At 54.3% G+C, this 23,023-nt stretch overlaps 25 non-coding genes across 25 annotated transcripts; all 25 read left to right on the forward strand.

Moving 5' to 3' along the window:
• The first annotated feature begins 536 nt into the window (after positions 1-536).
• LOC138517445 (U2 spliceosomal RNA) lies at positions 537-727 on the forward strand. Its single transcript, XR_011282629.1, has one exon. It is a non-coding gene; the product is annotated as a U2 spliceosomal RNA (small nuclear RNA).
• A 636-nt stretch (positions 728-1,363) lies between these two features.
• Positions 1,364-1,554, forward strand: LOC138517446 (U2 spliceosomal RNA). The gene has a single exon (XR_011282630.1). It is a non-coding gene; the product is annotated as a U2 spliceosomal RNA (small nuclear RNA).
• A 636-nt stretch (positions 1,555-2,190) lies between these two features.
• On the forward strand, positions 2,191-2,381 carry LOC138517447 (U2 spliceosomal RNA). The gene has a single exon (XR_011282631.1). It is a non-coding gene; the product is annotated as a U2 spliceosomal RNA (small nuclear RNA).
• A 626-nt stretch (positions 2,382-3,007) lies between these two features.
• On the forward strand, positions 3,008-3,198 carry LOC138517448 (U2 spliceosomal RNA). Its single transcript, XR_011282632.1, has one exon. It is a non-coding gene; the product is annotated as a U2 spliceosomal RNA (small nuclear RNA).
• A 1,231-nt stretch (positions 3,199-4,429) lies between these two features.
• Positions 4,430-4,613, forward strand: LOC138517576 (U2 spliceosomal RNA). The gene has a single exon (XR_011282727.1). It is a non-coding gene; the product is annotated as a U2 spliceosomal RNA (small nuclear RNA).
• A 636-nt stretch (positions 4,614-5,249) lies between these two features.
• Positions 5,250-5,440, forward strand: LOC138517449 (U2 spliceosomal RNA). Its single transcript, XR_011282633.1, has one exon. It is a non-coding gene; the product is annotated as a U2 spliceosomal RNA (small nuclear RNA).
• Positions 5,441-6,076: 636 nt separating this feature from the next.
• LOC138517452 (U2 spliceosomal RNA) lies at positions 6,077-6,267 on the forward strand. Its single transcript, XR_011282635.1, has one exon. It is a non-coding gene; the product is annotated as a U2 spliceosomal RNA (small nuclear RNA).
• A 626-nt stretch (positions 6,268-6,893) lies between these two features.
• LOC138517453 (U2 spliceosomal RNA) lies at positions 6,894-7,084 on the forward strand. Its single transcript, XR_011282636.1, has one exon. It is a non-coding gene; the product is annotated as a U2 spliceosomal RNA (small nuclear RNA).
• Positions 7,085-7,720: 636 nt separating this feature from the next.
• LOC138517454 (U2 spliceosomal RNA) lies at positions 7,721-7,911 on the forward strand. Its single transcript, XR_011282637.1, has one exon. It is a non-coding gene; the product is annotated as a U2 spliceosomal RNA (small nuclear RNA).
• Positions 7,912-8,547: 636 nt separating this feature from the next.
• Positions 8,548-8,738, forward strand: LOC138517455 (U2 spliceosomal RNA). The gene has a single exon (XR_011282638.1). It is a non-coding gene; the product is annotated as a U2 spliceosomal RNA (small nuclear RNA).
• Positions 8,739-9,364: 626 nt separating this feature from the next.
• On the forward strand, positions 9,365-9,555 carry LOC138517456 (U2 spliceosomal RNA). Its single transcript, XR_011282639.1, has one exon. It is a non-coding gene; the product is annotated as a U2 spliceosomal RNA (small nuclear RNA).
• A 636-nt stretch (positions 9,556-10,191) lies between these two features.
• Positions 10,192-10,382, forward strand: LOC138517457 (U2 spliceosomal RNA). The gene has a single exon (XR_011282640.1). It is a non-coding gene; the product is annotated as a U2 spliceosomal RNA (small nuclear RNA).
• A 1,231-nt stretch (positions 10,383-11,613) lies between these two features.
• LOC138517604 (U2 spliceosomal RNA) lies at positions 11,614-11,798 on the forward strand. The gene has a single exon (XR_011282753.1). It is a non-coding gene; the product is annotated as a U2 spliceosomal RNA (small nuclear RNA).
• A 626-nt stretch (positions 11,799-12,424) lies between these two features.
• On the forward strand, positions 12,425-12,615 carry LOC138517458 (U2 spliceosomal RNA). Its single transcript, XR_011282641.1, has one exon. It is a non-coding gene; the product is annotated as a U2 spliceosomal RNA (small nuclear RNA).
• A 636-nt stretch (positions 12,616-13,251) lies between these two features.
• On the forward strand, positions 13,252-13,442 carry LOC138517459 (U2 spliceosomal RNA). Its single transcript, XR_011282642.1, has one exon. It is a non-coding gene; the product is annotated as a U2 spliceosomal RNA (small nuclear RNA).
• A 626-nt stretch (positions 13,443-14,068) lies between these two features.
• On the forward strand, positions 14,069-14,259 carry LOC138517460 (U2 spliceosomal RNA). The gene has a single exon (XR_011282643.1). It is a non-coding gene; the product is annotated as a U2 spliceosomal RNA (small nuclear RNA).
• Positions 14,260-14,895: 636 nt separating this feature from the next.
• LOC138517461 (U2 spliceosomal RNA) lies at positions 14,896-15,086 on the forward strand. Its single transcript, XR_011282644.1, has one exon. It is a non-coding gene; the product is annotated as a U2 spliceosomal RNA (small nuclear RNA).
• A 626-nt stretch (positions 15,087-15,712) lies between these two features.
• Positions 15,713-15,903, forward strand: LOC138517464 (U2 spliceosomal RNA). Its single transcript, XR_011282646.1, has one exon. It is a non-coding gene; the product is annotated as a U2 spliceosomal RNA (small nuclear RNA).
• A 636-nt stretch (positions 15,904-16,539) lies between these two features.
• LOC138517465 (U2 spliceosomal RNA) lies at positions 16,540-16,730 on the forward strand. Its single transcript, XR_011282647.1, has one exon. It is a non-coding gene; the product is annotated as a U2 spliceosomal RNA (small nuclear RNA).
• Positions 16,731-17,959: 1,229 nt separating this feature from the next.
• LOC138517643 (U2 spliceosomal RNA) lies at positions 17,960-18,142 on the forward strand. Its single transcript, XR_011282764.1, has one exon. It is a non-coding gene; the product is annotated as a U2 spliceosomal RNA (small nuclear RNA).
• Positions 18,143-18,778: 636 nt separating this feature from the next.
• Positions 18,779-18,969, forward strand: LOC138517505 (U2 spliceosomal RNA). The gene has a single exon (XR_011282682.1). It is a non-coding gene; the product is annotated as a U2 spliceosomal RNA (small nuclear RNA).
• A 633-nt stretch (positions 18,970-19,602) lies between these two features.
• On the forward strand, positions 19,603-19,794 carry LOC138517498 (U2 spliceosomal RNA). The gene has a single exon (XR_011282675.1). It is a non-coding gene; the product is annotated as a U2 spliceosomal RNA (small nuclear RNA).
• A 626-nt stretch (positions 19,795-20,420) lies between these two features.
• On the forward strand, positions 20,421-20,611 carry LOC138517517 (U2 spliceosomal RNA). The gene has a single exon (XR_011282693.1). It is a non-coding gene; the product is annotated as a U2 spliceosomal RNA (small nuclear RNA).
• Positions 20,612-21,838: 1,227 nt separating this feature from the next.
• Positions 21,839-22,021, forward strand: LOC138517632 (U2 spliceosomal RNA). Its single transcript, XR_011282762.1, has one exon. It is a non-coding gene; the product is annotated as a U2 spliceosomal RNA (small nuclear RNA).
• Positions 22,022-22,648: 627 nt separating this feature from the next.
• Positions 22,649-22,839, forward strand: LOC138517485 (U2 spliceosomal RNA). The gene has a single exon (XR_011282665.1). It is a non-coding gene; the product is annotated as a U2 spliceosomal RNA (small nuclear RNA).
• The last annotated feature ends 184 nt before the right edge of the window (positions 22,840-23,023 follow it).

Below are 23,023 nucleotides of genomic sequence, written 5' to 3' on the forward strand. Positions count from 1 at the left end.
CATTTTCTTCATTGTCTTGGAAAAGGTGCTGTCGTGCCCGTCACAGGAGAAAAAAAGTCTGCCCCTTTGCTCGCTTTTCACGGGAGCTGCAAAGCAAAGGTGCCAGCCAGCCAGCCAGCCAGCCAGACTCGGCCTGCAGCAGCAGCCCCACAAGGAGGAGATGGGGGACACTGTCCTTGCCCTGCCTCACCCCTGAAAGGCCCCGAACGGCCAAGCCTTATCTGAGGGGGACGCACTTGGGGGAACATCCCCTGGGCAGCTGAGGGTGACTTTCGCCGCTAGGTGACGGGGCCAGTGCCAGGCCGAGGCTGCAGCTTGGCTGGGCAGAGCTCTGCAGCCTGTGCCTGGCCGCCCCGGCCCTGGCGCTCTGGGACCCTTGGAAATCTGGGGGCGGAGCCATGCAAAATATCGCCGGGCATGCTGGTCATGCAAATGCTATTCCTGGCCGAGGAGTCTGGGGTTCTGCAGCAGAGCGTTGCTCCGAGTCAGCAGGGTAGCTGCCGAGCAGCAGTCTTTCCGGCGAACCCTTTGGGGGCATCGCTTCTCGGCCTTTTGGCTAAGATCAAGTGTAGTATCTGTTCTTATCAGTTTAATATCTGATACGTCCTCTATCTGGGGACCATATATTAAATTGATTTTTGGAACAGGGAGATGGAATGGGAGCTTGCTCTGTCCACTCCACGCATCAACCTGGTATTGCAGTACCTCCAGGACTGGTGCACTTCCCCACTTGGGGAAAACAATGCTGTGAAAAAAAAAGACGGAGCAATTCTGGAAACTTGTGCACTTTGCAATATTTTTGGGTTGAACTCGGATGCATTTTCTTCATTGTCTTGGAAAAGGTGCTGTCGTGCCCGTCACAGGAGAAAAAAAGTCTGCCCCTTTGCTCGCTTTTCACGGGAGCTGCAAAGCAAAGGTGCCAGCCAGCCAGCCAGCCAGCCAGACTCGGCCTGCAGCAGCAGCCCCACAAGGAGGAGATGGGGGACACTGTCCTTGCCCTGCCTCACCCCTGAAAGGCCCCGAACGGCCACGAACGGCCAAGCCTTATCTGAGGGGGACGCACTTGGGGGAACATCCCCTGGGCAGCTGAGGGTGACTTTCGCCGCTAGGTGACGGGGCCAGTGCCAGGCCGAGGCTGCAGCTTGGCTGGGCAGAGCTCTGCAGCCTGTGCCTGGCCGCCCCGGCCCTGGCGCTCTGGGACCCTTGGAAATCTGGGGGCGGAGCCATGCAAAATATCGCCGGGCATGCTGGTCATGCAAATGCTATTCCTGGCCGAGGAGTCTGGGGTTCTGCAGCAGAGCGTTGCTCCGAGTCAGCAGGGTAGCTGCCGAGCAGCAGTCTTTCCGGCGAACCCTTTGGGGGCATCGCTTCTCGGCCTTTTGGCTAAGATCAAGTGTAGTATCTGTTCTTATCAGTTTAATATCTGATACGTCCTCTATCTGGGGACCATATATTAAATTGATTTTTGGAACAGGGAGATGGAATGGGAGCTTGCTCTGTCCACTCCACGCATCAACCTGGTATTGCAGTACCTCCAGGACTGGTGCACTTCCCCACTTGGGGAAAACAATGCTGTGAAAAAAAAAGACGGAGCAATTCTGGAAACTTGTGCACTTTGCAATATTTTTGGGTTGAACTCGGATGCATTTTCTTCATTGTCTTGGAAAAGGTGCTGTCGTGCCCGTCACAGGAGAAAAAAAGTCTGCCCCTTTGCTCGCTTTTCACGGGAGCTGCAAAGCAAAGGTGCCAGCCAGCCAGCCAGCCAGCCAGACTCGGCCTGCAGCAGCAGCCCCACAAGGAGGAGATGGGGGACACTGTCCTTGCCCTGCCTCACCCCTGAAAGGCCCTGAACGGCCACGAACGGCCAAGCCTTATCTGAGGGGGACGCACTTGGGGGAACATCCCCTGGGCAGCTGAGGGTGACTTTCGCCGCTAGGTGACGGGGCCAGTGCCAGGCCGAGGCTGCAGCTTGGCTGGGCAGAGCTCTGCAGCCTGTGCCTGGCCGCCCCGGCCCTGGCGCTCTGGGACCCTTGGAAATCTGGGGGCGGAGCCATGCAAAATATCGCCGGGCATGCTGGTCATGCAAATGCTATTCCTGGCCGAGGAGTCTGGGGTTCTGCAGCAGAGCGTTGCTCCGAGTCAGCAGGGTAGCTGCCGAGCAGCAGTCTTTCCGGCGAACCCTTTGGGGGCATCGCTTCTCGGCCTTTTGGCTAAGATCAAGTGTAGTATCTGTTCTTATCAGTTTAATATCTGATACGTCCTCTATCTGGGGACCATATATTAAATTGATTTTTGGAACAGGGAGATGGAATGGGAGCTTGCTCTGTCCACTCCACGCATCAACCTGGTATTGCAGTACCTCCAGGACTGGTGCACTTCCCCACTTGGGGAAAACAATGCTGTGAAAAAAAAAGACGGAGCAATTCTGGAAACTTGTGCACTTTGCAATATTTTTGGGTTGAACTCGGATGCATTTTCTTCATTGTCTTGGAAAAGGTGCTGTCGTGCCCGTCACAGGAGAAAAAAAGTCTGCCCCTTTGCTCGCTTTTCACGGGAGCTGCAAAGCAAAGGTGCCAGCCAGCCAGCCAGCCAGCCAGACTCGGCCTGCAGCAGCAGCCCCACAAGGAGGAGATGGGGGACACTGTCCTTGCCCTGCCTCACCCCTGAAAGGCCCCGAACGGCCAAGCCTTATCTGAGGGGGACGCACTTGGGGGAACATCCCCTGGGCAGCTGAGGGTGACTTTCGCCGCTAGGTGACGGGGCCAGTGCCAGGCCGAGGCTGCAGCTTGGCTGGGCAGAGCTCTGCAGCCTGTGCCTGGCCGCCTCGGCCCTGGCGCTCTGGGACCCTTGGAAATCTGGGGGCGGAGCCATGCAAAATATCGCCGGGCATGCTGGTCATGCAAATGCTATTCCTGGCCGAGGAGTCTGGGGTTCTGCAGCAGAGCGTTGCTCCGAGTCAGCAGGGTAGCTGCCGAGCAGCAGTCTTTCCGGCGAACCCTTTGGGGGCATCGCTTCTCGGCCTTTTGGCTAAGATCAAGTGTAGTATCTGTTCTTATCAGTTTAATATCTGATACGTCCTCTATCTGGGGACCATATATTAAATTGATTTTTGGAACAGGGAGATGGAATGGGAGCTTGCTCTGTCCACTCCACGCATCAACCTGGTATTGCAGTACCTCCAGGACTGGTGCACTTCCCCACTTGGGGAAAACAATGCTGTGAAAAAAAAAGACGGAGCAATTCTGGAAACTTGTGCACTTTGCAATATTTTTGGGTTGAACTCGGATGCATTTTCTTCATTGTCTTGGAAAAGGTGCTGTCGTGCCCGTCACAGGAGAAAAAAAGTCTGCCCCTTTGCTCGCTTTTCACGGGAGCTGCAAAGCAAAGGTGCCAGCCAGCCAGCCAGCCAGCCAGACTCGGCCTGCAGCAGCAGCCCCACAAGGAGGAGATGGGGGACACTGTCCTTGCCCTGCCTCACCCCTGAAAGGCCCCGAACGGCCACGAACGGCCAAGCCTTATCTGAGGGGGACGCACTTGGGGGAACATCCCCTGGGCAGCTGAGGGTGACTTTCGCCGCTAGGTGACGGGGCCAGTGCCAGGCCGAGGCTGCAGCTTGGCTGGGCAGAGCTCTGCAGCCTGTGCCTGGCCGCCCCGGCCCTGGCGCTCTGGGACCCTTGGAAATCTGGGGGCGGAGCCATGCAAAATATCGCCGGGCATGCTGGTCATGCAAATGCTATTCCTGGCCGAGGAGTCTGGGGTTCTGCAGCAGAGCGTTGCTCCGAGTCAGCAGGGTAGCTGCCGAGCAGCAGTCTTTCCGGCGAACCCTTTGGGGGCATCGCTTCTCGGCCTTTTGGCTAAGATCAAGTGTAGTAAATGCGCTCAGGACGAATCAACACTACACTTTGTGTGGAATTGTGCATTTGCAAAACAAGTGTGGGAAAAACTGGAAACACTGATTTTTGCAATCACAGGAGAACAGACCCTGACGTTCGAATCCATCTTGACAGGGATACAGGAGGGAGGAGGGAAACAAGAGAAAATTCTTTTTCACCAAATTACATCAGCAACGAAAGAAGCCTTATGGAAGGCCAGAACATTACTAGTGCTACAGCACAAAAACATCACTCCAGAGGAGTGTGTAAAGTTAGCGTTGTGTTTTTTATACACATATTACTGTCTTGATGCCAAAGTCAAGGGCAAACAAGAGGCACAAAACATTTGGCAACAAGACAACTGGAGAACGTTAACTATTTAACTAATCTGGGTTAGGGAGAGCAGTTTGCTCAAAGTCTTTCTTTTTGACAGTTTTTTAACCAAATTCAATTTTAATTCGTGAAAATCTTTTAATTCGAGAACTAATTGGCGTATAGTCGCAAGTAGTATATACTACTTTGCTGGAGGAAAGGGACGGTTGTAAGGGGAGATGTGGAGACCGTTCAAAAAAAAAAAAAAAAAAAAAATCTGTTCTTATCAGTTTAATATCTGATACGTCCTCTATCTGGGGACCATATATTAAATTGATTTTTGGAACAGGGAGATGGAATGGGAGCTTGCTCTGTCCACTCCACGCATCAACCTGGTATTGCAGTACCTCCAGGACTGGTGCACTTCCCCACTTGGGGAAAACAATGCTGTGAAAAAAAAAGACGGAGCAATTCTGGAAACTTGTGCACTTTGCAATATTTTTGGGTTGAACTCGGATGCATTTTCTTCATTGTCTTGGAAAAGGTGCTGTCGTGCCCGTCACAGGAGAAAAAAAGTCTGCCCCTTTGCTCGCTTTTCACGGGAGCTGCAAAGCAAAGGTGCCAGCCAGCCAGCCAGCCAGCCAGACTCGGCCTGCAGCAGCAGCCCCACAAGGAGGAGATGGGGGACACTGTCCTTGCCCTGCCTCACCCCTGAAAGGCCCCGAACGGCCACGAACGGCCAAGCCTTATCTGAGGGGGACGCACTTGGGGGAACATCCCCTGGGCAGCTGAGGGTGACTTTCGCCGCTAGGTGACGGGGCCAGTGCCAGGCCGAGGCTGCAGCTTGGCTGGGCAGAGCTCTGCAGCCTGTGCCTGGCCGCCCCGGCCCTGGCGCTCTGGGACCCTTGGAAATCTGGGGGCGGAGCCATGCAAAATATCGCCGGGCATGCTGGTCATGCAAATGCTATTCCTGGCCGAGGAGTCTGGGGTTCTGCAGCAGAGCGTTGCTCCGAGTCAGCAGGGTAGCTGCCGAGCAGCAGTCTTTCCGGCGAACCCTTTGGGGGCATCGCTTCTCGGCCTTTTGGCTAAGATCAAGTGTAGTATCTGTTCTTATCAGTTTAATATCTGATACGTCCTCTATCTGGGGACCATATATTAAATTGATTTTTGGAACAGGGAGATGGAATGGGAGCTTGCTCTGTCCACTCCACGCATCAACCTGGTATTGCAGTACCTCCAGGACTGGTGCACTTCCCCACTTGGGGAAAACAATGCTGTGAAAAAAAAAGACGGAGCAATTCTGGAAACTTGTGCACTTTGCAATATTTTTGGGTTGAACTCGGATGCATTTTCTTCATTGTCTTGGAAAAGGTGCTGTCGTGCCCGTCACAGGAGAAAAAAAGTCTGCCCCTTTGCTCGCTTTTCACGGGAGCTGCAAAGCAAAGGTGCCAGCCAGCCAGCCAGCCAGCCAGACTCGGCCTGCAGCAGCAGCCCCACAAGGAGGAGATGGGGGACACTGTCCTTGCCCTGCCTCACCCCTGAAAGGCCCCGAACGGCCACGAACGGCCAAGCCTTATCTGAGGGGGACGCACTTGGGGGAACATCCCCTGGGCAGCTGAGGGTGACTTTCGCCGCTAGGTGACGGGGCCAGTGCCAGGCCGAGGCTGCAGCTTGGCTGGGCAGAGCTCTGCAGCCTGTGCCTGGCCGCCCCGGCCCTGGCGCTCTGGGACCCTTGGAAATCTGGGGGCGGAGCCATGCAAAATATCGCCGGGCATGCTGGTCATGCAAATGCTATTCCTGGCCGAGGAGTCTGGGGTTCTGCAGCAGAGCGTTGCTCCGAGTCAGCAGGGTAGCTGCCGAGCAGCAGTCTTTCCGGCGAACCCTTTGGGGGCATCGCTTCTCGGCCTTTTGGCTAAGATCAAGTGTAGTATCTGTTCTTATCAGTTTAATATCTGATACGTCCTCTATCTGGGGACCATATATTAAATTGATTTTTGGAACAGGGAGATGGAATGGGAGCTTGCTCTGTCCACTCCACGCATCAACCTGGTATTGCAGTACCTCCAGGACTGGTGCACTTCCCCACTTGGGGAAAACAATGCTGTGAAAAAAAAAGACGGAGCAATTCTGGAAACTTGTGCACTTTGCAATATTTTTGGGTTGAACTCGGATGCATTTTCTTCATTGTCTTGGAAAAGGTGCTGTCGTGCCCGTCACAGGAGAAAAAAAGTCTGCCCCTTTGCTCGCTTTTCACGGGAGCTGCAAAGCAAAGGTGCCAGCCAGCCAGCCAGCCAGCCAGACTCGGCCTGCAGCAGCAGCCCCACAAGGAGGAGATGGGGGACACTGTCCTTGCCCTGCCTCACCCCTGAAAGGCCCCGAACGGCCAAGCCTTATCTGAGGGGGACGCACTTGGGGGAACATCCCCTGGGCAGCTGAGGGTGACTTTCGCCGCTAGGTGACGGGGCCAGTGCCAGGCCGAGGCTGCAGCTTGGCTGGGCAGAGCTCTGCAGCCTGTGCCTGGCCGCCTCGGCCCTGGCGCTCTGGGACCCTTGGAAATCTGGGGGCGGAGCCATGCAAAATATCGCCGGGCATGCTGGTCATGCAAATGCTATTCCTGGCCGAGGAGTCTGGGGTTCTGCAGCAGAGCGTTGCTCCGAGTCAGCAGGGTAGCTGCCGAGCAGCAGTCTTTCCGGCGAACCCTTTGGGGGCATCGCTTCTCGGCCTTTTGGCTAAGATCAAGTGTAGTATCTGTTCTTATCAGTTTAATATCTGATACGTCCTCTATCTGGGGACCATATATTAAATTGATTTTTGGAACAGGGAGATGGAATGGGAGCTTGCTCTGTCCACTCCACGCATCAACCTGGTATTGCAGTACCTCCAGGACTGGTGCACTTCCCCACTTGGGGAAAACAATGCTGTGAAAAAAAAAGACGGAGCAATTCTGGAAACTTGTGCACTTTGCAATATTTTTGGGTTGAACTCGGATGCATTTTCTTCATTGTCTTGGAAAAGGTGCTGTCGTGCCCGTCACAGGAGAAAAAAAGTCTGCCCCTTTGCTCGCTTTTCACGGGAGCTGCAAAGCAAAGGTGCCAGCCAGCCAGCCAGCCAGCCAGACTCGGCCTGCAGCAGCAGCCCCACAAGGAGGAGATGGGGGACACTGTCCTTGCCCTGCCTCACCCCTGAAAGGCCCCGAACGGCCACGAACGGCCAAGCCTTATCTGAGGGGGACGCACTTGGGGGAACATCCCCTGGGCAGCTGAGGGTGACTTTCGCCGCTAGGTGACGGGGCCAGTGCCAGGCCGAGGCTGCAGCTTGGCTGGGCAGAGCTCTGCAGCCTGTGCCTGGCCGCCCCGGCCCTGGCGCTCTGGGACCCTTGGAAATCTGGGGGCGGAGCCATGCAAAATATCGCCGGGCATGCTGGTCATGCAAATGCTATTCCTGGCCGAGGAGTCTGGGGTTCTGCAGCAGAGCGTTGCTCCGAGTCAGCAGGGTAGCTGCCGAGCAGCAGTCTTTCCGGCGAACCCTTTGGGGGCATCGCTTCTCGGCCTTTTGGCTAAGATCAAGTGTAGTATCTGTTCTTATCAGTTTAATATCTGATACGTCCTCTATCTGGGGACCATATATTAAATTGATTTTTGGAACAGGGAGATGGAATGGGAGCTTGCTCTGTCCACTCCACGCATCAACCTGGTATTGCAGTACCTCCAGGACTGGTGCACTTCCCCACTTGGGGAAAACAATGCTGTGAAAAAAAAAGACGGAGCAATTCTGGAAACTTGTGCACTTTGCAATATTTTTGGGTTGAACTCGGATGCATTTTCTTCATTGTCTTGGAAAAGGTGCTGTCGTGCCCGTCACAGGAGAAAAAAAGTCTGCCCCTTTGCTCGCTTTTCACGGGAGCTGCAAAGCAAAGGTGCCAGCCAGCCAGCCAGCCAGCCAGACTCGGCCTGCAGCAGCAGCCCCACAAGGAGGAGATGGGGGACACTGTCCTTGCCCTGCCTCACCCCTGAAAGGCCCCGAACGGCCACGAACGGCCAAGCCTTATCTGAGGGGGACGCACTTGGGGGAACATCCCCTGGGCAGCTGAGGGTGACTTTCGCCGCTAGGTGACGGGGCCAGTGCCAGGCCGAGGCTGCAGCTTGGCTGGGCAGAGCTCTGCAGCCTGTGCCTGGCCGCCCCGGCCCTGGCGCTCTGGGACCCTTGGAAATCTGGGGGCGGAGCCATGCAAAATATCGCCGGGCATGCTGGTCATGCAAATGCTATTCCTGGCCGAGGAGTCTGGGGTTCTGCAGCAGAGCGTTGCTCCGAGTCAGCAGGGTAGCTGCCGAGCAGCAGTCTTTCCGGCGAACCCTTTGGGGGCATCGCTTCTCGGCCTTTTGGCTAAGATCAAGTGTAGTATCTGTTCTTATCAGTTTAATATCTGATACGTCCTCTATCTGGGGACCATATATTAAATTGATTTTTGGAACAGGGAGATGGAATGGGAGCTTGCTCTGTCCACTCCACGCATCAACCTGGTATTGCAGTACCTCCAGGACTGGTGCACTTCCCCACTTGGGGAAAACAATGCTGTGAAAAAAAAAGACGGAGCAATTCTGGAAACTTGTGCACTTTGCAATATTTTTGGGTTGAACTCGGATGCATTTTCTTCATTGTCTTGGAAAAGGTGCTGTCGTGCCCGTCACAGGAGAAAAAAAGTCTGCCCCTTTGCTCGCTTTTCACGGGAGCTGCAAAGCAAAGGTGCCAGCCAGCCAGCCAGCCAGCCAGACTCGGCCTGCAGCAGCAGCCCCACAAGGAGGAGATGGGGGACACTGTCCTTGCCCTGCCTCACCCCTGAAAGGCCCCGAACGGCCAAGCCTTATCTGAGGGGGACGCACTTGGGGGAACATCCCCTGGGCAGCTGAGGGTGACTTTCGCCGCTAGGTGACGGGGCCAGTGCCAGGCCGAGGCTGCAGCTTGGCTGGGCAGAGCTCTGCAGCCTGTGCCTGGCCGCCCCGGCCCTGGCGCTCTGGGACCCTTGGAAATCTGGGGGCGGAGCCATGCAAAATATCGCCGGGCATGCTGGTCATGCAAATGCTATTCCTGGCCGAGGAGTCTGGGGTTCTGCAGCAGAGCGTTGCTCCGAGTCAGCAGGGTAGCTGCCGAGCAGCAGTCTTTCCGGCGAACCCTTTGGGGGCATCGCTTCTCGGCCTTTTGGCTAAGATCAAGTGTAGTATCTGTTCTTATCAGTTTAATATCTGATACGTCCTCTATCTGGGGACCATATATTAAATTGATTTTTGGAACAGGGAGATGGAATGGGAGCTTGCTCTGTCCACTCCACGCATCAACCTGGTATTGCAGTACCTCCAGGACTGGTGCACTTCCCCACTTGGGGAAAACAATGCTGTGAAAAAAAAAGACGGAGCAATTCTGGAAACTTGTGCACTTTGCAATATTTTTGGGTTGAACTCGGATGCATTTTCTTCATTGTCTTGGAAAAGGTGCTGTCGTGCCCGTCACAGGAGAAAAAAAGTCTGCCCCTTTGCTCGCTTTTCACGGGAGCTGCAAAGCAAAGGTGCCAGCCAGCCAGCCAGCCAGCCAGACTCGGCCTGCAGCAGCAGCCCCACAAGGAGGAGATGGGGGACACTGTCCTTGCCCTGCCTCACCCCTGAAAGGCCCCGAACGGCCACGAACGGCCAAGCCTTATCTGAGGGGGACGCACTTGGGGGAACATCCCCTGGGCAGCTGAGGGTGACTTTCGCCGCTAGGTGACGGGGCCAGTGCCAGGCCGAGGCTGCAGCTTGGCTGGGCAGAGCTCTGCAGCCTGTGCCTGGCCGCCCCGGCCCTGGCGCTCTGGGACCCTTGGAAATCTGGGGGCGGAGCCATGCAAAATATCGCCGGGCATGCTGGTCATGCAAATGCTATTCCTGGCCGAGGAGTCTGGGGTTCTGCAGCAGAGCGTTGCTCCGAGTCAGCAGGGTAGCTGCCGAGCAGCAGTCTTTCCGGCGAACCCTTTGGGGGCATCGCTTCTCGGCCTTTTGGCTAAGATCAAGTGTAGTATCTGTTCTTATCAGTTTAATATCTGATACGTCCTCTATCTGGGGACCATATATTAAATTGATTTTTGGAACAGGGAGATGGAATGGGAGCTTGCTCTGTCCACTCCACGCATCAACCTGGTATTGCAGTACCTCCAGGACTGGTGCACTTCCCCACTTGGGGAAAACAATGCTGTGAAAAAAAAAGACGGAGCAATTCTGGAAACTTGTGCACTTTGCAATATTTTTGGGTTGAACTCGGATGCATTTTCTTCATTGTCTTGGAAAAGGTGCTGTCGTGCCCGTCACAGGAGAAAAAAAGTCTGCCCCTTTGCTCGCTTTTCACGGGAGCTGCAAAGCAAAGGTGCCAGCCAGCCAGCCAGCCAGCCAGACTCGGCCTGCAGCAGCAGCCCCACAAGGAGGAGATGGGGGACACTGTCCTTGCCCTGCCTCACCCCTGAAAGGCCCCGAACGGCCACGAACGGCCAAGCCTTATCTGAGGGGGACGCACTTGGGGGAACATCCCCTGGGCAGCTGAGGGTGACTTTCGCCGCTAGGTGACGGGGCCAGTGCCAGGCCGAGGCTGCAGCTTGGCTGGGCAGAGCTCTGCAGCCTGTGCCTGGCCGCCTCGGCCCTGGCGCTCTGGGACCCTTGGAAATCTGGGGGCGGAGCCATGCAAAATATCGCCGGGCATGCTGGTCATGCAAATGCTATTCCTGGCCGAGGAGTCTGGGGTTCTGCAGCAGAGCGTTGCTCCGAGTCAGCAGGGTAGCTGCCGAGCAGCAGTCTTTCCGGCGAACCCTTTGGGGGCATCGCTTCTCGGCCTTTTGGCTAAGATCAAGTGTAGTAAATGCGCTCAGGACGAATCAACACTACACTTTGTGTGGAATTGTGCATTTGCAAAACAAGTGTGGGAAAAACTGGAAACACTGATTTTTGCAATCACAGGAGAACAGACCCTGACGTTCGAATCCATCTTGACAGGGATACAGGAGGGAGGAGGGAAACAAGAGAAAATTCTTTTTCACCAAATTACATCAGCAACGAAAGAAGCCTTATGGAAGGCCAGAACATTACTAGTGCTACAGCACAAAAACATCACTCCAGAGGAGTGTGTAAAGTTAGCGTTGTGTTTTTTATACACATATTACTGTCTTGATGCCAAAGTCAAGGGCAAACAAGAGGCACAAAACATTTGGCAACAAGACAACTGGAGAACGTTAACTATTTAACTAATCTGGGTTAGGGAGAGCAGTTTGCTCAAAGTCTTTCTTTTTGACAGTTTTTTAACCAAATTCAATTTTAATTCGTGAAAATCTTTTAATTCGAGAACTAATTGGCGTATAGTCGCAAGTAGTATATACTACTTTGCTGGAGGAAAGGGACGGTTGTAAGGGGAGATGTGGAGACCGTTCAAAAAAAAAAAAAAAAAAAAAAATCTGTTCTTATCAGTTTAATATCTGATACGTCCTCTATCTGGGGACCATATATTAAATTGATTTTTGGAACAGGGAGATGGAATGGGAGCTTGCTCTGTCCACTCCACGCATCAACCTGGTATTGCAGTACCTCCAGGACTGGTGCACTTCCCCACTTGGGGAAAACAATGCTGTGAAAAAAAAAGACGGAGCAATTCTGGAAACTTGTGCACTTTGCAATATTTTTGGGTTGAACTCGGATGCATTTTCTTCATTGTCTTGGAAAAGGTGCTGTCGTGCCCGTCACAGGAGAAAAAAAGTCTGCCCCTTTGCTCGCTTTTCACGGGAGCTGCAAAGCAAAGGTGCCAGCCAGCCAGCCAGCCAGCCAGACTCGGCCTGCAGCAGCAGCCCCACAAGGAGGAGATGGGGGACACTGTCCTTGCCCTGCCTCACCCCTGAAAGGCCCCGAACGGCCAAGCCTTATCTGAGGGGGACGCACTTGGGGGAACATCCCCTGGGCAGCTGAGGGTGACTTTCGCCGCTAGGTGACGGGGCCAGTGCCAGGCCGAGGCTGCAGCTTGGCTGGGCAGAGCTCTGCAGCCTGTGCCTGGCCGCCCCGGCCCTGGCGCTCTGGGACCCTTGGAAATCTGGGGGCGGAGCCATGCAAAATATCGCCGGGCATGCTGGTCATGCAAATGCTATTCCTGGCCGAGGAGTCTGGGGTTCTGCAGCAGAGCGTTGCTCCGAGTCAGCAGGGTAGCTGCCGAGCAGCAGTCTTTCCGGCGAACCCTTTGGGGGCATCGCTTCTCGGCCTTTTGGCTAAGATCAAGTGTAGTATCTGTTCTTATCAGTTTAATATCTGATACGTCCTCTATCTGGGGACCATATATTAAATTGATTTTTGGAACAGGGAGATGGAATGGGAGCTTGCTCTGTCCACTCCACGCATCAACCTGGTATTGCAGTACCTCCAGGACTGGTGCACTTCCCCACTTGGGGAAAACAATGCTGTGAAAAAAAAAGACGGAGCAATTCTGGAAACTTGTGCACTTTGCAATATTTTTGGGTTGAACTCGGATGCATTTTCTTCATTGTCTTGGAAAAGGTGCTGTCGTGCCCGTCACAGGAGAAAAAAAGTCTGCCCCTTTGCTCGCTTTTCACGGGAGCTGCAAAGCAAAGGTGCCAGCCAGCCAGCCAGCCAGCCAGACTCGGCCTGCAGCAGCAGCCCCACAAGGAGGAGATGGGGGACACTGTCCTTGCCCTGCCTCACCCCTGAAAGGCCCCGAACGGCCACGAACGGCCAAGCCTTATCTGAGGGGGACGCACTTGGGGGAACATCCCCTGGGCAGCTGAGGGTGACTTTCGCCGCTAGGTGACGGGGCCAGTGCCAGGCCGAGGCTGCAGCTTGGCTGGGCAGAGCTCTGCAGCCTGTGCCTGGCCGCCCCGGCCCTGGCGCTCTGGGACCCTTGGAAATCTGGGGGCGGAGCCATGCAAAATATCGCCGGGCATGCTGGTCATGCAAATGCTATTCCTGGCCGAGGAGTCTGGGGTTCTGCAGCAGAGCGTTGCTCCGAGTCAGCAGGGTAGCTGCCGAGCAGCAGTCTTTCCGGCGAACCCTTTGGGGGCATCGCTTCTCGGCCTTTTGGCTAAGATCAAGTGTAGTATCTGTTCTTATCAGTTTAATATCTGATACGTCCTCTATCTGGGGACCATATATTAAATTGATTTTTGGAACAGGGAGATGGAATGGGAGCTTGCTCTGTCCACTCCACGCATCAACCTGGTATTGCAGTACCTCCAGGACTGGTGCACTTCCCCACTTGGGGAAAACAATGCTGTGAAAAAAAAAGACGGAGCAATTCTGGAAACTTGTGCACTTTGCAATATTTTTGGGTTGAACTCGGATGCATTTTCTTCATTGTCTTGGAAAAGGTGCTGTCGTGCCCGTCACAGGAGAAAAAAAGTCTGCCCCTTTGCTCGCTTTTCACGGGAGCTGCAAAGCAAAGGTGCCAGCCAGCCAGCCAGCCAGCCAGACTCGGCCTGCAGCAGCAGCCCCACAAGGAGGAGATGGGGGACACTGTCCTTGCCCTGCCTCACCCCTGAAAGGCCCCGAACGGCCAAGCCTTATCTGAGGGGGACGCACTTGGGGGAACATCCCCTGGGCAGCTGAGGGTGACTTTCGCCGCTAGGTGACGGGGCCAGTGCCAGGCCGAGGCTGCAGCTTGGCTGGGCAGAGCTCTGCAGCCTGTGCCTGGCCGCCTCGGCCCTGGCGCTCTGGGACCCTTGGAAATCTGGGGGCGGAGCCATGCAAAATATCGCCGGGCATGCTGGTCATGCAAATGCTATTCCTGGCCGAGGAGTCTGGGGTTCTGCAGCAGAGCGTTGCTCCGAGTCAGCAGGGTAGCTGCCGAGCAGCAGTCTTTCCGGCGAACCCTTTGGGGGCATCGCTTCTCGGCCTTTTGGCTAAGATCAAGTGTAGTATCTGTTCTTATCAGTTTAATATCTGATACGTCCTCTATCTGGGGACCATATATTAAATTGATTTTTGGAACAGGGAGATGGAATGGGAGCTTGCTCTGTCCACTCCACGCATCAACCTGGTATTGCAGTACCTCCAGGACTGGTGCACTTCCCCACTTGGGGAAAACAATGCTGTGAAAAAAAAAGACGGAGCAATTCTGGAAACTTGTGCACTTTGCAATATTTTTGGGTTGAACTCGGATGCATTTTCTTCATTGTCTTGGAAAAGGTGCTGTCGTGCCCGTCACAGGAGAAAAAAAGTCTGCCCCTTTGCTCGCTTTTCACGGGAGCTGCAAAGCAAAGGTGCCAGCCAGCCAGCCAGCCAGCCAGACTCGGCCTGCAGCAGCAGCCCCACAAGGAGGAGATGGGGGACACTGTCCTTGCCCTGCCTCACCCCTGAAAGGCCCCGAACGGCCACGAACGGCCAAGCCTTATCTGAGGGGGACGCACTTGGGGGAACATCCCCTGGGCAGCTGAGGGTGACTTTCGCCGCTAGGTGACGGGGCCAGTGCCAGGCCGAGGCTGCAGCTTGGCTGGGCAGAGCTCTGCAGCCTGTGCCTGGCCGCCCCGGCCCTGGCGCTCTGGGACCCTTGGAAATCTGGGGGCGGAGCCATGCAAAATATCGCCGGGCATGCTGGTCATGCAAATGCTATTCCTGGCCGAGGAGTCTGGGGTTCTGCAGCAGAGCGTTGCTCCGAGTCAGCAGGGTAGCTGCCGAGCAGCAGTCTTTCCGGCGAACCCTTTGGGGGCATCGCTTCTCGGCCTTTTGGCTAAGATCAAGTGTAGTATCTGTTCTTATCAGTTTAATATCTGATACGTCCTCTATCTGGGGACCATATATTAAATTGATTTTTGGAACAGGGAGATGGAATGGGAGCTTGCTCTGTCCACTCCACGCATCAACCTGGTATTGCAGTACCTCCAGGACTGGTGCACTTCCCCACTTGGGGAAAACAATGCTGTGAAAAAAAAAGACGGAGCAATTCTGGAAACTTGTGCACTTTGCAATATTTTTGGGTTGAACTCGGATGCATTTTCTTCATTGTCTTGGAAAAGGTGCTGTCGTGCCCGTCACAGGAGAAAAAAAGTCTGCCCCTTTGCTCGCTTTTCACGGGAGCTGCAAAGCAAAGGTGCCAGCCAGCCAGCCAGCCAGCCAGACTCGGCCTGCAGCAGCAGCCCCACAAGGAGGAGATGGGGGACACTGTCCTTGCCCTGCCTCACCCCTGAAAGGCCCCGAACGGCCAAGCCTTATCTGAGGGGGACGCACTTGGGGGAACATCCCCTGGGCAGCTGAGGGTGACTTTCGCCGCTAGGTGACGGGGCCAGTGCCAGGCCGAGGCTGCAGCTTGGCTGGGCAGAGCTCTGCAGCCTGTGCCTGGCCGCCCCGGCCCTGGCGCTCTGGGACCCTTGGAAATCTGGGGGCGGAGCCATGCAAAATATCGCCGGGCATGCTGGTCATGCAAATGCTATTCCTGGCCGAGGAGTCTGGGGTTCTGCAGCAGAGCGTTGCTCCGAGTCAGCAGGGTAGCTGCCGAGCAGCAGTCTTTCCGGCGAACCCTTTGGGGGCATCGCTTCTCGGCCTTTTGGCTAAGATCAAGTGTAGTATCTGTTCTTATCAGTTTAATATCTGATACGTCCTCTATCTGGGGACCATATATTAAATTGATTTTTGGAACAGGGAGATGGAATGGGAGCTTGCTCTGTCCACTCCACGCATCAACCTGGTATTGCAGTACCTCCAGGACTGGTGCACTTCCCCACTTGGGGAAAACAATGCTGTGAAAAAAAAAGACGGAGCAATTCTGGAAACTTGTGCACTTTGCAATATTTTTGGGTTGAACTCGGATGCATTTTCTTCATTGTCTTGGAAAAGGTGCTGTCGTGCCCGTCACAGGAGAAAAAAAGTCTGCCCCTTTGCTCGCTTTTCACGGGAGCTGCAAAGCAAAGGTGCCAGCCAGCCAGCCAGCCAGCCAGACTCGGCCTGCAGCAGCAGCCCCACAAGGAGGAGATGGGGGACACTGTCCTTGCCCTGCCTCACCCCTGAAAGGCCCCGAACGGCCACGAACGGCCAAGCCTTATCTGAGGGGGACGCACTTGGGGGAACATCCCCTGGGCAGCTGAGGGTGACTTTCGCCGCTAGGTGACGGGGCCAGTGCCAGGCCGAGGCTGCAGCTTGGCTGGGCAGAGCTCTGCAGCCTGTGCCTGGCCGCCCCGGCCCTGGCGCTCTGGGACCCTTGGAAATCTGGGGGCGGAGCCATGCAAAATATCGCCGGGCATGCTGGTCATGCAAATGCTATTCCTGGCCGAGGAGTCTGGGGTTCTGCAGCAGAGCGTTGCTCCGAGTCAGCAGGGTAGCTGCCGAGCAGCAGTCTTTCCGGCGAACCCTTTGGGGGCATCGCTTCTCGGCCTTTTGGCTAAGATCAAGTGTAGTATCTGTTCTTATCAGTTTAATATCTGATACGTCCTCTATCTGGGGACCATATATTAAATTGATTTTTGGAACAGGGAGATGGAATGGGAGCTTGCTCTGTCCACTCCACGCATCAACCTGGTATTGCAGTACCTCCAGGACTGGTGCACTTCCCCACTTGGGGAAAACAATGCTGTGAAAAAAAAAGACGGAGCAATTCTGGAAACTTGTGCACTTTGCAATATTTTTGGGTTGAACTCGGATGCATTTTCTTCATTGTCTTGGAAAAGGTGCTGTCGTGCCCGTCACAGGAGAAAAAAAGTCTGCCCCTTTGCTCGCTTTTCACGGGAGCTGCAAAGCAAAGGTGCCAGCCAGCCAGCCAGCCAGCCAGACTCGGCCTGCAGCAGCAGCCCCACAAGGAGGAGATGGGGGACACTGTCCTTGCCCTGCCTCACCCCTGAAAGGCCCCGAACGGCCACGAACGGCCAAGCCTTATCTGAGGGGGACGCACTTGGGGGAACATCCCCTGGGCAGCTGAGGGTGACTTTCGCCGCTAGGTGACGGGGCCAGTGCCAGGCCGAGGCTGCAGCTTGGCTGGGCAGAGCTCTGCAGCCTGTGCCTGGCCGCCCCGGCCCTGGCGCTCTGGGACCCTTGGAAATCTGGGGGCGGAGCCATGCAAAATATCGCCGGGCATGCTGGTCATGCAAATGCTATTCCTGGCCGAGGAGTCTGGGGTTCTGCAGCAGAGCGTTGCTCCGAGTCAGCAGGGTAGCTGCCGAGCAGCAGTCTTTCCGGCGAACCCTTTGGGGGCATCGCTTCTCGGCCTTTTGGCTAAGATCAAGTGTAGTAAATGCGCTCAGGACGAATCAACACTACACTTTGTGTGGAATTGTGCATTTGCAAAACAAGTGTGGAAAAACTGGAAACACTGATTTTTGCAATCACAGGAGAACAGACCCTGACGTTCGAATCCATTTGACAGGGATACAGGAGGGAGGAGGGAAACAAGAGAAAATTCTTTTTCACCAAATTACATCAGCAACGAAAGAAGCCTTATGGAAGGCCAGAACATTACTAGTGCTACAGCACAAAAACATCACTCCAGAGGAGTGTGTAAAGTTAGCGTTGTGTTTTTTATACACATATTACTGTCTTGATGCCAAAGTCAAGGGCAAACAAGAGGCACAAAACATTTGGCAACAAGACAACTGGAGAACGTTAACTATTTAACTAATCTGGGTTAGGGAGAGCAGTTTGCTCAAAGTCTTTCTTTTTGACAGTTTTTTAACCAAATTCAATTTTAATTCGTGAAAATCTTTTAATTCGAGAACTAATTGGCGTATAGTCGCAAGTAGTATATACTACTTTGCTGGAGGAAAGGGACGGTTGTAAGGGGAGATGTGGAGACCGTTCAAAAAAAAAAAAAAAAAAAAAATCTGTTCTTATCAGTTTAATATCTGATACGTCCTCTATCTGGGGACCATATATTAAAGTGATTTTGGAACAGGGAGATGGAATGGGAGCTTGCTCTGTCCACTCCACGCATCAACCTGGTATTGCAGTACCTCCAGGACTGGTGCACTTCCCCACTTGGGGAAAACAATGCTGTGAAAAAAAAAGACGGAGCAATTCTGGAAACTTGTGCACTTTGCATATTTTTGGGTTGAACTCGGATGCATTTTCTTCATTGTCTTGGAAAAGGTGCTGTCGTGCCCGTCACAGGAGAAAAAAAGTCTGCCCCTTTGCTCGCTTTTCACGGGAGCTGCAAAGCAAAGGTGCCAGCCAGCCAGCCAGCCAGCCAGACTCGGCCTGCAGCAGCAGCCCCACAAGGAGGAGATGGGGACACTGTCCTTGCCCTGCCTCACCCCTGAAAGGCCCCGAACGGCCACGAACGGCCAAGCCTTATCTGAGGGGGACGCACTTGGGGGAACATCCCCTGGGCAGCTGAGGGTGGACTTTCCGCCGCTAGGTGACGGGGCCAGTGCCAGGCCGAGGCTGCAGCTTGGCTGGGCAGAGCTCTGCAGCCTGTGCCTGGCCGCCCCGGCCCTGGCGCTCTGGGACCCTTGGAAATCTGGGGGCGGAGCCATGCAAAATATCGCCGGGCATGCTGGTCATGCAAATGCTATTCCTGGCCGAGGAGTCTGGGGTTCTGCAGCAGAGCGGTGCTCCGAGTCAGCAGGGTAGCTGCCGAGCAGCAGTCTTTCCGGCGAACCCTTTGGGGGCATCGCTTCTCGGCCTTTTGGCTAAGATCAAGTGTAGTATCTGTTCTTATCAGTTTAATATCTGATACGTCCTCTATCTGGGGACCATATATTAAATTGATTTTTGGAACAGGAGATGGAATGGGAGCTTGCTCTGTCCACTCCACGCATTCAACCTGGTATTGCAGTACCTCCAGGACTGGTGCACTTCCCCACTTGGGAAAACAATGCTGTGAAAAAAAAGACGGAGCAATTCTGGAAACTTGTGCACTTTGCAATATTTTTGGGTTGAACTCGGATGCATTTTCTTCATTGTCTTGGAAAAGGTGCTGTCGTGCCCGTCACAGGAGAAAAAAAGTCTGCCCCCTTTGCTCGCTTTTCACGGGAGCTGCAAAGCAAAGGTGCCAGCCAGGCCAGCAGCCAGCCCAGACTCGGCCTGCAGCAGCAGCCCCACAAGGAAGGAGATGGGGACACTGTCCTTGCCCTGCCTCACCCCTGAAAGGCCCCGAACGGCCACGAACGGCCAAGCCTTATCTGAGGGGGACGCACTTGGGGGAACATCCCCTGGGCAGCTGAGGGTGACTTTCGCCGCTAGGTGACGGGGCCAGTGCCAGGCCGAGCTGCAGCTTGCTGGGCAGAGCTCTGCAGCCTGTGCCTGGCCGCCCCGGCCCTGGCGCTCTGGGACCCTTGGAAATCTGGGGGCGGAGCCATGCAAAATATCGCCGGGCATGCTGGTCATGCAAATGCTATTCCTGGCCGAGGAGTCTGGGGTTCTGCAGCAGAGCGTTGCTCCGAGTCAGCAGGGTAGCTGCCGAGCAGCAGTCTTTCCGGCGAACCCTTTGGGGCATCGCTTCTCGGCCTTTTGGCTAAGATCAAGTGTAGTATCTGTTTCTTATCAGTTTAATATCTGATACGTCCTCTATCTGGGGACCATATATTAAATTGATTTTTGGAACAGGGAGATGGAATGGGAGCTTGCTCTGTCCACTCCACGCATCAACCTGGTATTGCAGTACCTCCAGGACTGGTGCACTTCCCCACTTGGGGAAAACAATGCTGTGAAAAAAAAAGACGGAGCAATTCTGGAAACTTGTGCACTTTGCAATATTTTTGGGTTGAACTCGGATGCATTTTCTTCATTGTCTTGGAAAAGGTGCTGTCGTGCCCCGTCACAGGAGAAAAAAAGTCTGCCCCTTTGCTCGCTTTTCACGGGAGCTGCAAAGCAAAGGTGCCAGCCAGCCAGCCAGCCAGCAGACTCGGCCTGCAGCAGCAGCCCCACAAGGAGGAGATGGGGGACACTGTCCTTGCCCTGCCTCACCCCTGAAAGGCCCCGAACGGCCAAGCCTTATCTGAGGGGGACGCACTTGGGGGAACATCCCCTGGGCAGCTGAGGGTGACTTTCGCCGCTAGGTGACGGGGCCAGTGCCAGGCCGAGGCTGCAGCTTGGCTGGGCAGAGCTCTGCAGCCTGTGCCTGGCCGCCCCGGCCCTGGCGCTCTGGGACCCTTGGAAATCTGGGGGCGGAGCCATGCAAAATATCGCCGGGCATGCTGGTCATGCAAATGCTATTCCTGGCCGAGGAGTCTGGGGTTCTGCAGCAGAGCGTTGCTCCGAGTCAGCAGGGTAGCTGCCGAGCAGCAGTCTTTCCGGCGAACCCTTTGGGGGCATCGCTTCTCGGCCTTTTGGCTAAGATCAAGTGTAGTATCTGTTCTTTCAGTTTAATATCTGATACGTCCTCTATCTGGGGACCATATATTAATTGATTTTTGGAACAGGGAGATTGGAATGGGAGCTTGCTCTGTCCACTCCCACGCATCAACCTGGTATTGCAGTACCTCCAGGACTGGTGCACTTCCCCACTTGGGGAAACAATGCTGTGAAAAAAAAGACGGAGCAATTCTGGAAACTTGTGCACTTTTGCAATATTTTTGGGTTGAACTCGGATGCATTTTCTTCATTGTCTTGGAAAAGGTGCTGTCGTGCCCGTCACAGGAGAAAAAAAGTCTGCCCCTTGCTCGCTTTTCACGGGAGCTGCAAAGCAAAGGTGCCAGCCAGCCAGCCAGCCAGCCAGACTCGGCCTGCAGCAGCAGCCCCACAAGGAGGAGATGGGGACACTGTCCTTGCCCTGCCTCACCCCTGAAAGGCCCCGAACGGCCACGAACGGCCAAGCCTTATCTGAGGGGGACGCACTTGGGGAACATCCCCTGGGCAGCTGAGGGTGACTTTCGCCGCTAGGTGACGGGGCCAGTGCCAGGCCCGAGGCTGCAGCTTGGCTGGGCAGAGCTCTGCAGCCTGGCCTGGCCGCCCCGGGCCCTGGCGCTCTGGGACCCTTGGAAATCTGGGGGCGGAGCCATGCAAAATATCGCCGGGCATGCTGGTCATGCAAATGCTATTCCTGGCCGAGGAGTCTGGGGTTCTGCAGCAGAGCGTTGCTCCGAGTCAGCAGGGTAGCTGCCGAGCAGCAGTCTTTCCGGCGAACCCTTTGGGGGCATCGCTTCTCGGCCTTTTGGCTAAGATCAAGTGTAGTAAATGCGCTCAGGACGAATCAACACTACACTTTGTGTGGAATTGTGCATTTGCAAAACAAGTGTGGGAAAAACTGAAACACTGATTTTTGCAATCACAGGAGAACAGACCCTGACGTTCGAATCCATCTTGACAGGGATACAGGAGGGAGGAGGGAAACAAGAGAAAATTCTTTTTCACCAAATTACATCAGCAACGAAAGAAGCCTTATGGAAGGCCAGAACATTACTAGTGCTACAGCACAAAAACATCACTCCAGAGGAGTGTGTAAAGTTAGCGTTGTGTTTTTTATACACATATTACTGTCTTGATGCCAAAGTCAAGGGCAAACAAGAGGCACAAAACATTTGGCAACAAGACAACTGGAGAACGTTAACTATTTAACTAATCTGGGTTAGGGAGAGCAGTTTGCTCAATGTCTTTCTTTTTGACAGTTTTTTAACCAAATTCAATTTTAATTCGTGAAAATCTTTTAATTCGAGAACTAATTGGCGTATAGTCGCAAGTAGTATATACTACTTTGCTGGAGGAAAGGGACGGGTTGTAAGGGAGATGTGGAGACCGTTCAAAAAAAAAAAAAAAAAAAAAATCTGTTCTTATCAGTTTAATATCTGATACGTCCTCTATCTGGGGACCATATATTAAATTGATTTTTGAACAGGGAGATGGAATGGGAGCTTGCTCTGTCCACTCCACGCATCAACCTGGTATTGCAGTACCTCCAGGACTGGTGCACTTCCCCACTTGGGGAAAACAATGCTGTGAAAAAAAAAGACGGAGCAATTCTGGAAACTTGTGCACTTTGCAATATTTTTGGGTTGAACTCGGATGCATTTTCTTCATTGTCTTGGAAAAGGTGCTGTCGTGCCCGTCACAGGAGAAAAAAAGTCTGCCCCTTTGCTCGCTTTTCACGGGAGCTGCAAAGCAAAGGTGCCAGCCAGCCAGCCAGCCAGCCAGACTCGGCCTGCCAGCAGCAGCCCCACAAGGAGGAGATGGGGGACATGTCCTTGCCCTGCCTCACCCCTGAAAGGCCCCGAACGGCCAAGCCTTATCTGAGGGGGACGCACTTGGGGAACATCCCCTGGGCAGCTGAGGGTGACTTTTCGCCGCTAGGTGACGGGGCCAGTGCCAGGCCGAGGCTGCAGCTTGGCTGGGCAGAGCTCTGCAGCCTGTGCCCTGGCCGCCCCGGCCCTGGCGCTCTGGGACCCTTGGAAATCTGGGGGCGGAGCCATGCAAATATCGCCGGGCATGCTGGTCATGCAAATGCTATTCCTGGCCGAGGAGTCTGGGGTTCTGCAGCAGAGCGTTGCTCCGAGGTCAGCAGGGTAGCTGCCGAGCAGCAGTCTTTCCGGCGAACCCTTTGGGGGCATCGCTTCTCGGCCTTTTGGCTAAGATCAAGTGTAGTATCTGTTCTTATCAGTTTAATATCTGATACGTCCTCTATCTGGGGACCATATATTAAATTGATTTTTGGACAAGGGAGATGGAATGGGAGCTTGCTCTGTCCACTCCACGCATCAACCTGGTATTGCAGTACCTCCAGGACTGGTGCACTTCCCCACTTGGGGAAAACAATGCTGTGAAAAAAAAAGACGAGCAATTTCTGGAAACTTGTGCACTTTGCAATATTTTGGGTTGAACCTCGGATGCATTTTCTTCATTGTCTTGAAAAGGTGCGGTCGTGCCCGTCACAGGAGAAAAAAAGGTCTGCCCCTTTGCTCGCTTTTCACGGGGAGCTGCAAA

Source organism: Ambystoma mexicanum, chromosome 6q, assembly GCF_040938575.1.
Source record: "Ambystoma mexicanum isolate Mex_15411 chromosome 6q, UKY_AmexF1_1, whole genome shotgun sequence".
NCBI classification, from domain to species: Eukaryota; Metazoa; Chordata; class Amphibia; order Caudata; family Ambystomatidae; genus Ambystoma; species Ambystoma mexicanum.